Source organism: Symphodus melops (assembly GCF_947650265.1).
Source record: "Symphodus melops genome assembly, chromosome: 7".
In the NCBI taxonomy this organism is placed as follows: Eukaryota; Metazoa; Chordata; class Actinopteri; order Labriformes; family Labridae; genus Symphodus; species Symphodus melops.
The window spans coordinates 260,458-275,001 of NC_136697.1; the positions used below are offsets into that span (position 1 = coordinate 260,458).

At 43.4% G+C, this 14,544-nt stretch overlaps 1 protein-coding gene across 2 annotated transcripts in view; it reads right to left on the bottom strand.

Annotated features, from left to right (window-relative positions):
- The window catches only part of LOC306826662 (uncharacterized protein), a 242,344-nt gene that overhangs the window by 135,085 nt on the left and 92,715 nt on the right, over window positions 1-14,544 (bottom strand). The window lies entirely within an intron of this gene.

Here is a 14,544-nt window from a genome sequence, read left to right on the forward strand (position 1 = left end):
GAAAGCATCATCTGTAAGTGTTTTCTGTATAGTTAATTGATATTTAAATCATATTTTTGTAAGATAAATTATTTGATTATTAACATATGTGGCTAATGAAACATTTAAAGTTGATTTTGTTCAGAAATATAGATTGTTAAGAGTATATTTTTAAGTGTATCATGCTTTAAGGAACATAAAAGTCACATTTTTGAGTAGTAGAAATTCATGTACTATAAAGCAGTGAGCTACAGCTGCCTTGTCAGTTGATTTATTTTGTATTTATACATAAATGCATCTGCAACGGCATCTTATTAAAAGTGACAACTGAGACTAATCCTGACTCATTTTTGAAAGAAATTCTTTAAAGATTCAAATGATCAACCCACAATTACTGACATTTTTACTAATGGCATACGTTGTGTTAGTTATCTCTAAAGCTCACTCTGACCAGTGGCGCAATTTAGGTCTGTTTATCAAACTATGTAAAGTAAAGAATCAAATGAGGGGCTCCCCTCTCTTACATGCCCAAGAGCTTTTTTCTCCCCCTTCCTTTAAACTCACAGATCCTTCCACCATGAGAACTAAGTGCTCAAGTCTTCTATGCACAATTTTAGGTTCATGACGAGCAGCTTAAAGTGCAACTTGTTGAATTTTTAACTGGCGTAGACTTAAAGGACTTCTGTCCTGAGTATGTTTTCAACCCTTTTAACTTAAACAGAACTGATGATGATACGGATTCTACTGATCCAGATTCAAATTGTCTTAAACTTAACAGCAATGTGTCTACCACTTGTGAATAGCATAATGTCCAAAAATGTAAAAGTTTATATGAGGGTTTTTCAAATTCATCCTTTTCCACTTGTCATTTGAATTCTCGTAGTCTTCCTAAAAATGATGATGACTTTACTAATTATTTATCCTCTCTTAATCATGAATTTTCTATTATCGCCCTGTCAGAAACCTGGCTGACTGATTCGACAGAAACGTTATACGATATACCTTTTATATAAGGCAGTTCACCGTTGTAGACCACAGAGAACTGGAGGGGTATCAATGTATGTTCATACCAGCTTACAATTCTGTGCTAGAGAAGATTTGATCCATGAATTTAAAGGAGTGATGTTGAAACCCTTTTTATAGAAATTGGAAGAAATGTTATCATTGGATGCGTTTACAGGCCTCCCGACACAGACTCAGTAAGTTTTAATGATATGCTTGGGTCAACATTAGAAAGAATAAATATGGAAAGAAAATTGTGTTTTCTACGACGAGACGTTAACCTTGATTTACTCAAGTGTGATTCTCAGGCTCGGACCTCTGACTTTCTTAAATATTTTGTTTTCCAGTTCTTTTTATTATCTTATTAACAAGCCGACAAGAGTGACTAAATCATCTGCCATTGACAATATCTTCACTAACTGAGTGAATAGTACAACTAAGGGCCAGATTTACTAAGATCTCAATTAAAGAGTACTAAATTGCGTGTTCACCGCAAAAGTTTGCACGTTTGGCTTGTGGGCGTTTTGCAGGTGATTTACTAAGAACATTTGCGTGAATGACGTCAGGTGCAAACCTTGTGGAGGCGCTGTACGTTGATTATTTAAATCATTTATTTAATTTAATTTTTTATAATTACTCAGATGCTGAGTCTGCATATCAGACTTTTAAGACTTCCTTTAATTTGGCTTTTCGTTTGTGCTTTCCATTGGTACAATCAAAAAAGACACTTGCAACAATGAATAAAAAACCTTGGTATACATCCGGCCTCCATAAATCTGCAACAACAAAAAATAAGTTATATAAGAGGTTTCTTACCAATCCGACACCTCTGAATTCAAAAAAGTTCAACACATGAAGAAATAAATATAATTTAATTTGAATAGTCAAAGAAAAACATTTCAGCAACAGACTTCAAGAATATTCCACTGATATCAGGTCCACTTGGAAGGTTATCAATCAACTTATGAACAAACAGAAGTCTTCTGTTTCTTATCTTACAGAGTTCAATGAAGGTGGTGTAAGATTTACTGATCCTTATGAAATTTCTTGTGAATTTAAAGAGCATATTGCAGGTTAAAAAAAAGTGTAAATGAACACTTGATGTTGTCTAATAAGGGCTGTAGAATAAGTACATCAATTTTCTGTATGTTCTTCAACACACAAGTGCTCTAATCTAATTTAGAGGAGAAAGTGGCTGTTTTTAGCAGAGCTGTTTAGAACTCACTTTTAACGCGTCATATGACGTAACATAAGGGAGTCGCGTTCTGTCACTCTGCTTTGATGGGCTTTATGCGTACGTGTATGAATGAAGCTTTTATTGTCCCTGGGGGAACTTGTCTTGCACCGAGAGCATGAAACACTTTACAAACAAACATTTAGAAGGCAGCAAAAAAAAACAAAAAACAGGCTAAAACATGATTAAAGAGGTGTAATGATACGTGGTAGTGAGTGAGAACAGATGCCTCCTTGCAGCACACACTCTTCACTGCATTAGTTTGTAATTTGCGCGGCGCACATTCGGGTGCACAGTGTAAGTGGCTTGATTATTCATAGTGTTTTTTGGTGAATTATTCCCTCAAGCTCAGAAACCATCGAACAGACACGTTGAATATTTTGGCATCAGGCGCAAAAGCGTTTCCTTATTCATGATTTAAATCTCTGGCTGTTTAACATCAAATATTATATACGCAGACAGAAAGCATTTAATGATTTGATCTGCTGGAATCCTCTGTTATATTCTCTAGTGTGAGCGTAATAGACACCGGACAGTCTGTATTAATATATGTAGTCATACGATTTATTATAAATCCAACTCTGTTGCGAGCGAGCGAGCGAGAGAGAGAGAGAGAGAGAGAGAAGTGGGGAAAGATGGAGCACGCGTTTTGTAAACAAACAGAAACACAAGCTTTACGTCTGTCGGTCCTCTATCCCATTAAAATGTTAAACTTTTTGTAGTAGCATAATATATGTGCACGCATTAAACTGTGGAGTGTGTGCGCTGTTGTGCATGTTTGTGTGGATTACGTTCAGTGGACGTGCGCTGTGAACTCACGTCAGGAGAATCCTGCACTATACACTGTATTTTCTATAACAATGTGAGCACTGGGCTGCATCAGGAACAAACAAGATATAGTGCTGCATTTGTACAGGCTGTGTAATTGGGTTCTATGTCTCTCTCCGTAATACACCGTATGACGTTGTACAGATTTCCAGTTTTTACGAGTAACTCCCATACAATGTAAAGGCGAATGATCGGCACTTGCACCTTCTACAAATAGTTTTTTAAGTGATTGAATGTGATTATTAACTTTACATATGCTGATGTGAACACAGCACGAGCCCATATATCGTTAGCTGACACCTGTCACTCAGCAGGACGCCTGCTCTGGATCTCTACTCACACCACAGCTTCTCTCCTGAGGCCGTTATTCCTCTAATCCTGCCTGTTTCTGCTCTCTATCACATCTAACAGTTTCAGAATAATAAGCCAGCACACCATTATATGTAAAGGAATACATATTTTAATCCTCTTTATTGACGGGAGTGACACTCGGATCCATGATTTTCTATGTTAAACAGATGGGATTCAGCGGTACTCCCCTATGTTACGTCACAGCCGAAAGCGGAAGTAAAGAGTAAAGCCCTGCGAAAATGTACTAAAACGTCTCCAGGAGACCCTGTGGGTTATTAATTTCTGAATTTCTTTAAAAACAGTATTGTCAACGTATTTTCCTATGATTAGTTAAGTTTTGTCTTTAACCTGCAATATGCTCTTTAAACTTTTTGTAGTATCCTAATATATGGACGTGTCTTCTCTCTATTGTCTTCTCCATGTGCAGCACCTCAAGCACACTTTCTTTATCAGAAACTAACACACAAACATCACCCCACTCTGCTAAAACTTCTGCTGACACAGCACACAAACATTTTAGAGGAGGCAACTTACTACTGTATATAATCCTGTGATTTCTTACATTCCTTGTCTACTCTCTGGTTTTGGTAGCTGACGTGCGAGTCAGCGAGGTCGACCCTCAGCTGAGACAACGCCCTCGGTATCTGCATTGTATTTCCTTGTTTCATTAAACTTTCTGGTTTGTTCAATTTGAACTGTTCTCTAAGAAAACCAACACGCACAATGTGACTCAAAAAAACCGTGAACATTATGCATCATTTGCTTGTAGCTTTTTGTTAAGTATAAGGTATATAAACACAGTAGGCTGCAGCACGTTCTAGTCTACAAGTCTAAGAAGTATATTTGCTTTTAGGCCAGCGTACGAAAAAAATGTAAAGATGACATGAAGTTGATAACTTAACATTCAGAAACATCTCCCTGAAGTCTTGGTTTACGTTCTACATCGGGAGAGTTTTCTGCCTCAGTGTCGGACTCAGGATCATATTGATACCGCACCGCTGTGTTGTCTCCGGATCCATGCTTCTCTCATGGCGCAAACCGTCTAGTTGCCATGGAATCTCAAGCTGACTATGACCTAAACTCGCTTAGGCTCACCCTGCGGAAGAGAGGGGCATGGGGGAGGGGGAGGTCTTTGCAACTCCAGGGACACACACCCCAAAACAGAGCTCTCTCAAAGAGCTGGTTTCCAGCATAGACTGTAAAAATAATGGACGGGACAAGGTCCACTTTGGAGTGAAGCTTTTATTTTTAGAGCTCCCCCTGCTGACTGGCTGCAGTATAGGTCATAAACCCCGCCTCCTCAATGATAACAGACGGGACTTGGGTCAAACTGTTAAGTTAAAATACTCGTCACATAATTTTTTTCCAGACCTAAACTCTGCTGTGATCATTAGATATTATCACCCTACATGGTGTTCAAGTGCTCATTTTTCTGTGAAGTTTGTTTTAAATAAGTTATTTGAGGTTAAAATACGGGATTTTACGTCATACATGGCGATGATTGACAGCCGCGGATCTTACGTAGAGCTCTTGGTAAATAAGTAGTTACGTCGTGAAGTGAAGTCACAGAGGTTTTCTGTTCAGTTTTTTCGTGTTTTTTGAGCTGGTGAAAGCTGTTTTTTTCGGCAGTAAACTAATGTCACGCACCTGTGGACTCTAAGGGAGCTTTGCAGTTTTTTCGGCAAGTAATAAATACTATTATTTAGTTTTTATGAGTGGAATTCTATTTAAAACCAAGAAAATAATTAAAATCAGCTCATAGATGCCGTTCATTGACTGTTATGTTTCAGTAAATAATAAATAGGTCTGGTAAGGTTTTTAAAAAAGTATCAAGGACAAAAACAAAGCTAAATACTATAAATCTGTCCTGTATAATTATAATAATAATAATAATTATAATTTACACTTTATTAATCCCACGAGGGGAAATTCGGTTTACACTCTGTCTAACACACACATAGGCCGAGATACACACTCATGCACAAACAGGGTTCTAGTGACATGCATTAATGGAGAGGTCTCAGAGTGAGGGGGCTGCCCACAGCGAGCGCTCCAGAGCAGTTTTGGGGTTCGGTGCCTTGCTCAGGGGCACCTCGGCAGTGCTCAGGAAATGGACTGGCACCTCTCCAGTTACCAGACCAGTTTCCGGACTTGGTCCGTGCCGGGACTTGAACCGGCGACCCTCCGGTTCCAAACCCAAGTCCCTACAGACTGAGCTACTGCCGCCCCAATTACTGATGTGTACATGTTTACAGTCTGTGTAAAGAGTGTGTTATACAGACATTAACATGTCACCATGCAGCCTGATATTTATAATACTGTATAATGAGGGAGAATATTTCTCTAGATATCAGGATAAAACTAAAGTAAGCTCTGATCTAATATAACTTATAATACTGTATAATGAGGTAGAATATTTCTCTAGATATCAGGATAAAACTAAAGTAAGCTCTGATCTAATATAACTTATAATACTGTATAATGAGGTAGAATATGTCTCTAGATATCAGGATAAAACTAAAGTAAGCTCTGATCTAATATAACTTCTGTCTGATTTAAGAGACTAACAGAAACGTGAACACAAACAACAATCAGCGGTCGTGCAATATAATCACAAGTTGATCATGTTGTACATTTAATGACGCTTATTAATAAATTGTGTTATAACTTGACAAAACGTGACAGACTATAAAAACAGGCTGCTTGTTATGGTGGTTAAGAGGAGACAGACAGGCTCAATAACAGAAGGCATAAAGATCACGTTTCTCCCAAAATTATATATTCATGTTTTTTATTTTGCATCTATAATCATTAATGAAGATTTTATGTCTTTTAATAGGTATTTCCCTGTTTTCACCAACATTATATTATACATTAAAGTGAGGATTTCCTTTTTCTCGTGTTGTCGCTCTCTCTCTTTCCCAGCTCGTCCTCTATGGTGCTAAAACCTGCTGCTGCTGCTTTGTGGGATGCTTGGAAAGGACCTCACCACTGCGTTTGGTCTGATCTTACACTGGACGGCGGTCTGATGTGAAACAGCCTGAGCCACAGAAGACGCAGCAATGTTTGACAAGTCATTCGAAAGATTCACGGAAGAAAAGAGAGGCTGTTTAATACCGAGGTTTTTCTTATAAGCCACATTTTCTTTTTGTTATATTTAGATTTATCTGCTATAACTTTAAAATATTGTGCATTTAATTGCCTCTTTGAAACCTGTATAACCCACAAAAACCTTAAATACTACCTCACATCAGGAGCATCCTGCACGTTTTCGTTTGGCGGACCCCAAAATGCAGAGACAAAAAGATATTTAATGTTCCAAGGGGAAAAACAAAAGAGAGCAGGCAGTGAGGGCAGGGAGCTGGCTGGCTGGAAGATCCGGAAGACAGGGGACACCGACGAGTTGAACTCAAGCAGGAGGCACACAGCAAGAACTAGAGATAAGAAAAAACACAGTCAGTCCATAAAATCACAAAAACCAAAAACACAAAATCCACAAGAGGCTACAAAAGCTATTCACTGAGAGCAACCGTGACCACTACCGAACAAGACTGAATTATCTGGCAGAGTAGTTGGGTGACAGCCAGGCTTTTATGGAGGAGTTGATGAGATTGAAGTCAGGTGCGTCTCGTCTGCTGCCTGGAGGAGCCAGCCACACCCCCTGCCACTCACATACCTGCAGGAGGAAGAAAAACCAGAAGAGGGAGGGGGAGAAAAGACAAGACAAACTGCAGCAGAAAAACAGAACTGAAACCTCACACCATACACTGTATTTTCTATAACAACCTCTCTCTCTCTCTCTCTCTCTCTCTCTCTCTCTCTCTCTCTCCGTAATACGTTGTACAGATTTGCCGTTTTTACGAGTGACTCCCATACAATGTAAAGGTGAATGATCGGCACTTGCACCTTCTACAAATTGTTTTTGTTATTGATTGAATGTGATTATAAACTTTACATATGCTGATGTGAACACAGCACTCGCTCATATATAAGCTGTATTTAATTGAAGGTGTGAAATCCAAACACAAAGCCCTTTCACCCAGCCTATATCACAATGCTGTTACACAGGAATCACAAACAACTGCTCTTTAAATTATAACAGAATTTATTTAACAAAGAAACATCAAGTTGATCAATGAAACTCAATCAAACAACTGTTATAAACTAAACTATAGACAACGTAAACAAACAAGCGTGGCGTGTGTGTTTGTGTATGAGGGGTGAATCCATTCTAAATTCATGCACTCCACTCATACCAACGTGGACCCTGCGCCTGCAAAGATGCCTGCGATCTGACCAGCGTCTGACACTACACTTACATTTTCCACAGACTTTGAATGGTCACACTGGCACAATGCACAAGTGGCGTTGCATGTGTGCATGATGTGCCTTCACACGTTAACGTGTTAACACGTTTGCAGACGCCACAGCTACGCCACATTTGAAAGAGTATTGTTGGATAAAAGTTGGCTGTTTTAATCATTTACCTAAATGTTGTAAATAGAAATCTGACTCCTTTAAATAATGACCTTGAATCTCTCTGTGCATTCTTTTGATGGGATGAGAGGAATGACTGAAGACGTCTCTTTCAGCTTAACAGAGTTTATTAACCTGATGAATCAAGAATACAAGTTACAGAGTCTCTGGGTTCAACACTACGTGTCCCTGACAACAGACAGATACCTGGTCAGTTCATGAAGTCTGAGCCCCGACTATCATTCCCTGAACCCTTTTATACACTAGACCAGGGGTGTCAAACTCCAGTCCTGGAGGGCCGTCTTCCTCAGACTGTTAGAGGTCTCCCTGCTCGGACGCAGCTGAATCCAATGAGTGACTTGTTTTCAGGCTTCTGTAGCGCTTGATGACAACACATTGGTTTAAAGCAGGTGTGTTAGAGCAGGGAGACATCTAAAAGTCAAAGAAACAAAACTCTGGAGAGCCTGATTTGGAGGTACGACACCACGAGGTGAAGACAATAATCTGGCGCCGGCTGCATGGAGAGAGCCGGCTTAAATACAGGAGCTGATGAGATGATCCACACCTGTGCACGCACCTGCAACCACTCTAATCAAGGGGGGAAGGGAGAACACAGGAGGAGCAGACAGACAGGGAAAACTGACAACACGTGGAAAGCACTACAACCCTAGATCATGACAGAAACACAGTAAAAAGCCGTTATGGATTTCTTGCTTTGTTTCGTGTCAGTTACTGTACTCATGCTTTGTATTACTAGCCTACATCACATCCGTGTTACTGCACAGTAAAGTTACTGTTTCCATGGTGCTTGAAGTTAGAGAGTGTGGAGTAAAATTGACTTCTTTCTCTCTACACGCCCATGCTTTCAACATACCGGTAAACAAACTTTTGAGTAGGGGTGCCGACAGTGAATTACGTCCCCCCACCTCTCTGGCTCCAACAATTGGTTCCGTGTCCCATTTTTAGTGCACAAAAACAGCCTATTTATGCTTTTGCTTTATTGTGTCATTCCTGCATATGTGCAAGCTTCGTTGTTATTGTTAGTTTCCCTAATTCAATTTATTAGGTCTACATGCAAATAATTCAAAAATAACTGGTTCGGGTTGCAATTCGAGACCTATTTAATATATATTTATTGCTCCTGGATCAGCCACTCGATCTCGTCCGGCGATGGCAGTGGCGGGCCATCTCGTCGGCCGTCAGCTTCACCGTAGTGTCCCTCCCCTCCTCGCTCCGCCTGGCCCCCTGCAGGTGGTGTACGTCGGCCCGGTCCCACTCGAAGATGGCAAATCTCAGCCTGGCCATGAAGAGCCCGTACAGGTGGTGGCTGTCGGTGGTGACACCTCTGGCGAAGCGTCGCATGAGGTGCCACATGTCCAGGCGCACCACCAGCTGGTCCCACTCTGCCAACATGGCCGACACCTGGAGGAGACACAGAGCGTTTGTCAGTTCACAAACGACACAACAAAGGTAGACATCTTTTTCAGACCCCTCCCCCCGCTCAGAGCTCGCTGCGCACCTTGCACTGCCCGAAGGCGGCGCAGCAGTCCTGGTCGACGTAGATGATGCGAGGAGGGCGCTGTCCTGCCTCCCTGTAGCGCCACATGAGACCACCCGCCATGGGCAACAGATCCTCGCCCTCAGAGTCGGTGAGCACGGACATCAGCACCTGCCCGTGCTCGTTGCCCACGTTGGTGCCCCGCCAGCTTCTTGGTGATCTGCGGGGAGAAACACAGACACACACAAACTGTCACTCTACACTGTGCGTGTCCACGTTTTCCCTTCATCATGTCTTTCATCACAACATCACGCTTGCTTTCTTGGTGGAGTCCATCTTTAAGATGTCCCCAAACACCGATGTGATCCTGGCCTTAGTCTCCTCTAGCTGTGGGAGAGCCTCCCTGACGTAGACGGACAGCAGCCAGTTTCGGGTGGGGATTGGGTGCATGGGCGAGACAGTCACGTCCCGCGCTGGTGCTGCACCCGGGACTCTCAGCTTGCTGATGACCGACAGGTACAGCATGCTCCGCGTGATCCACTGCTCGATCAGAGTGGCGCGGAGACGCGACGCACTGTTGCCGCTTCATCTGACAGATGACCATGCTGTCGCAGAACAGCCTGGGACAGAAGGGGGAGAAACACAGACATGTTAAACACTCAGAATGTATCTGCTTACTTGTAGGTGAGGACGGCTGGAAACTGCCAAATCCAGCTGGGCCACGAGGTACTTCTTGTGACATGAACAGCATTCCAGGTACTCCGTGCCCATGAAGTACCAGCTGTTCATTTCCAGCACCCTCCTCACGGTCTTGTACAGCCCGGCACCGGTCAACCTGCACTTACAGTTGGGGCACACAAGCCTGTATGCCCACATCCTGTAGGGGGCCCACAGGAAGAACCGGCTGAGGAAGAAGGCGTGGCAAGGGCTTCTGGGTGTAGAGGGGCCTGGCCTCTGGGGGGCTCCACCACAGACGCAGCTGGCTGGTGAGCACTGTCGCCCCTCTGCTGTCCTTGGTGAACAGCGCCCTGCCCAGCCAATCGTGGTCCTGCTGAGGGAGGAGCTTCCTCCAGGATGCTGGCAGCAGCTGCAGGATAGATCAGAATTCTGTCAGTGTAAAGATCCCAATGTTCACAAGAACAACTTCATCAACTTCATCAGATCTCCTAACCGTTGCTCCGAAACTCAGGGCCGGAGGTGCAGGTGCATCTGCTCCTGCTGCGTCTCCTCCTCCTCCTCCTCCTCCTGCTGCTGCTGGTCCTCCTGCCACAAACACAGACTTTGTGGTTCTCACTCTGTTATAACTCACACGTTCACATAAACTTGTTGCATGGATGAAATACTCACACTCATCGACCTCCTCCAAAACTTCCAGGAGAAGCTGGTCAAGGATTTCCCCGGAGACTGTGAGAAAGGAAAAAGAAATGAATGCATGCTGTGGTCTTATAAATTTAACCTGCAGCTGGTGCGCCTCCAGTCTTGAGCTGTGCTTACTCGATGGAGCCGGCTGCTGACCACGTGCTGATCCTGAGGAGGTGCCCCGCATGTATGACTGCAGCCGGTGCATCCGGGAACCGTCCTTGACCCTCTGAGTCCTCAGCCACTGCAGGTAGCTACACACAGGAAATAAAACAGGGCACATGTTAGTTCATGTTACCAGCGTTCGTTGTCTCAGATGATCAACACACAAACACTCCCGTGACAGCAATACTCACGTCGTCGTCTCCCTGGACGGATCCTCAAAGAGGGCCTGGAATGTCCAGTTGGCGTATGCCCCAAAGCCCACCAACGTGGCGTCCATGCCCCTCACCGACAGCACGCCTTCACGCATCCTGCACTCCTGGATGACGGCCTTCGCGCTCTGTCTGGTGGGAGACCAGAACGCTGCAGGCGTAACCCACGTTGTGGCTCAAGAGCCATTTAAGTGTTTTCTTCCGGTATTTGCCAAACTGGAGCTCACTGGCACAGAGCAAAAGTTCACGGCTACCGGGGTCACCTCCGGCCTCCAAGACACGCGCCTCCGCCTCCCTGCTCACTTCATCGGCCGACTTGATCCTAAAGACCCCCCCATGCTGGGCGAGCTGCTGCGCCTCAGGAGAAGGCCTCAGAAGGAGATCGGAGGACAGAGGACTCATGGTCCTGAAGACAGGCTTGAAGTCCATTCTGCAGAGTAGAGACAATGACGAGTACAACTTTTGACTGCAGGGAGGAGTGCTGTGTCTGCTCTCACTCACTATTATTACACATCTTTAATCATGTCATGCTTTACTGTGCTGTATCTGCTTTAATTCTTTTGAGCTATTTTATAAATATTAGTTTGTATAGTGTTTTATACTAGAGCTTTCATTCATACATACACATAAAGCAGGTCAAAGCACAGTGACAGAATGTTCACTTATATGACACGTTGATGAGTAAAAAGCCCGTTCTAAACAGCCATACTAAACACAGCCACTTTCTCTAAATTACAACCTGTCCTGTTAAATAACATATAAAAATAAATAATGTACTTATTCTACAGTCTTTATCAGACAAGATTTCATTTACTTTAACTGCCGTCGAGTACATTTCACGGTACAAAACGAGAGGAATAAAGGTTTTAAAAAACGGCTAACCATGAGTAAAATGCTCTTTATTTTCCTGTATTGAGCTTTGTATGGGGTATGGAGGATTTCATTCATCATTACTTGGAGTTTTACCGAGTTTTGAAACTACGTCGGACGGACGAAATGAATGAAGTTTCTTTGGCTCAAGCCTGAAAGAAGAACAGGCCAATGACTGCGTGAGGCGGGACATACGAAAATAGAACGAAAGAAGAACAGGGCACAGAGAAGATTGTGACAGCAAAGCATGACAGGCAAATTCGTGAAGCGTATCCACATTTTGAGCTGTCCTCTGTTGTCCCGAGCAGCTCTGGACACCCTGGAGTCCTCGTTGTCACGAATGTAGTGTCATTGGTGGTGTCCTTGCCACCTTTCCCAGCCCATGTCATGACTGTGGCACTACGGGCAGGAAGCAAGCAAAGCCTTGTGCAGAAGCTGTGGTGCAAGCTTCGCTTGCTACTCTCATCAAATTTTACATCTCCAGATAGAGCTTTGAAAGAATCTTGAAAAGGCTGAACCTCATGCCCCGCCCTATTTGTGCATGTCTTAAAAATAAAGCCAGAACTGAAAGGAAGTGCCAACATGCGCTCTACCACTGAGCTACATCCCCTGTGCTGGCCAGAAAAAGACAGTCGGCCCTCCGGCTGTCGATAGGCCAAAGATGACATTGTTCGTAACTCATGAGTAGAGCACTCGCTGACGATACAATATGTTGAACAGCTAAACAGATTCTGTGTGTAAGATTCTCAGCTGATCTGGCTGAGAGGACACTTTCCATCCAATAAATCAGAGGCTGATTGGTGTCATGGGATTGACGCGGTAGGCGAGCATGTCAGCGCTCGGGAGATAGTATTGTCTTTGTGAGCAACTGACCTGCTTTCCAGGATCAAACTCCAACAGCTCAGCAGAGGCAACATTAGAAACAACGTTGTCGGCAGGATTCCCACCTACGCGTGGTGAACCCAATGGATTTCAAGTCAACCGCCTTGACCACTCGGACACAACAGCCCTGTCCCTTTGCCCGCCTTTTCGCTGTACCTCTCCTCCACTGCAAACACTTTGCAAAAGGTGTCTGTCAACCAAATAGCGATTGAAGGTTCAAATCTTTCTTTCTATTTTGCAAAATTTAAAGAAGCCTGTGGAAAGAATAACAGGAAAGAAAACTGCTCCCATCTCTGTCTCTCATGAGTATCTAATAATCATACAATCTTAGTAACTGTTACGGGACGTGTTGAGGCTCAAGCGCAGAACAGAGAGACACGGAAGACCGAAGTAACAAAATAATATTTATTTACAAAATAACACCACAATTGAGGACGCTTAACCCGATAAAAACAGGCGAGGTAATAACAAACTAACTGACAAAAATAAAGAGCGACTAACAGCCGAAGTGAAACTAAAGCGTCGTGCTAACACGAGGTAAGCTAATGCTACAAACAAAAGCGAAGGCAAAACAAAGGACTCAAACGCGAGTCGAGTTTGTAAGTCTACAAACTAACACTTAGCTGAGATAAACAAAGGAGGGGGAAGCAAGGCTGGTGGTGTCTGAACTGCCGATGACCAGTCGTGACGAATCCGAGGGTGTTGCAGAGTAGCTCCGTGCTGTGAGTGGAGACGGCGGAGTTGAAGAGCTCCGTGGCTGCAGGGAATCCAACTGCACAGAAGAACAGGGTATTAGAAGCAGAACAGCTAAGCGTAGAGGCGAGGCATGTACAGCGGTCGAAGTACTGACTGTTACTGAACACGGTCCGGCACTGGATAGCAGGCTGGAGGCTGCTTAAAGGCAAACTGCTGCAGCCACTTACTCCGATCAGCTGCGTCTCATCCGCTGATCAGCAATTCGCCACACCTGATCGTCCTGGCACCACCAGCCGAGTTCACGCCCTCCTAAGAGCAGAGAGAGAGAAAAAGAGAAAGAGGGAGAGAGCTGCCACTACCCACTGGCAGAGGTGGAGGGCGTGACAGTAACATACTATCAAACAAAATAAAACACCATATTAGCATATCTCACGTCTTGCAATCCCGGTGGGTCTGTAAGGAGACCTGGACCTTGGAGACCTGGATCTTGGGAACCTGGACTCTGCTTCTGTAAAATGACAGTAAAATGTCATACAAACATTCATTTGGTAAATAGTTTGTGTACAAAATGAAAGATACATTATTTCCTTTTAAATCTCCTCTCACAAATTAGCAGATGCTCTTGTCTAGTAGCATGTAATTTTCAGACAATCTTCGTAACATTCTATCAAACTAAATAAAACACCATGTTATCATATCTCACCTCTTGCACCTCTGGTGGGTCTGTAAAATGGAGACCTGGACCTCGGAGACCTGGATCTTGGAGACCTGGACTCTTTGTCTCCGCAGTAAAATGCCACATAATTAGTCATTTGGCAAGTTTATAGATATCTTTAAATAGAATAGACTTGAAAGACTGCCCCTGATCATGAATCTGCAAATTTGCAAAGTCAATTCTCCACGAGGATCTTAGCAGTGATGTACGCCTCCTGATTGGGCAGAGGGAACGTCTCTGTCCATTTAGAAAAATAATCCCCTATGACCAAAATATATTT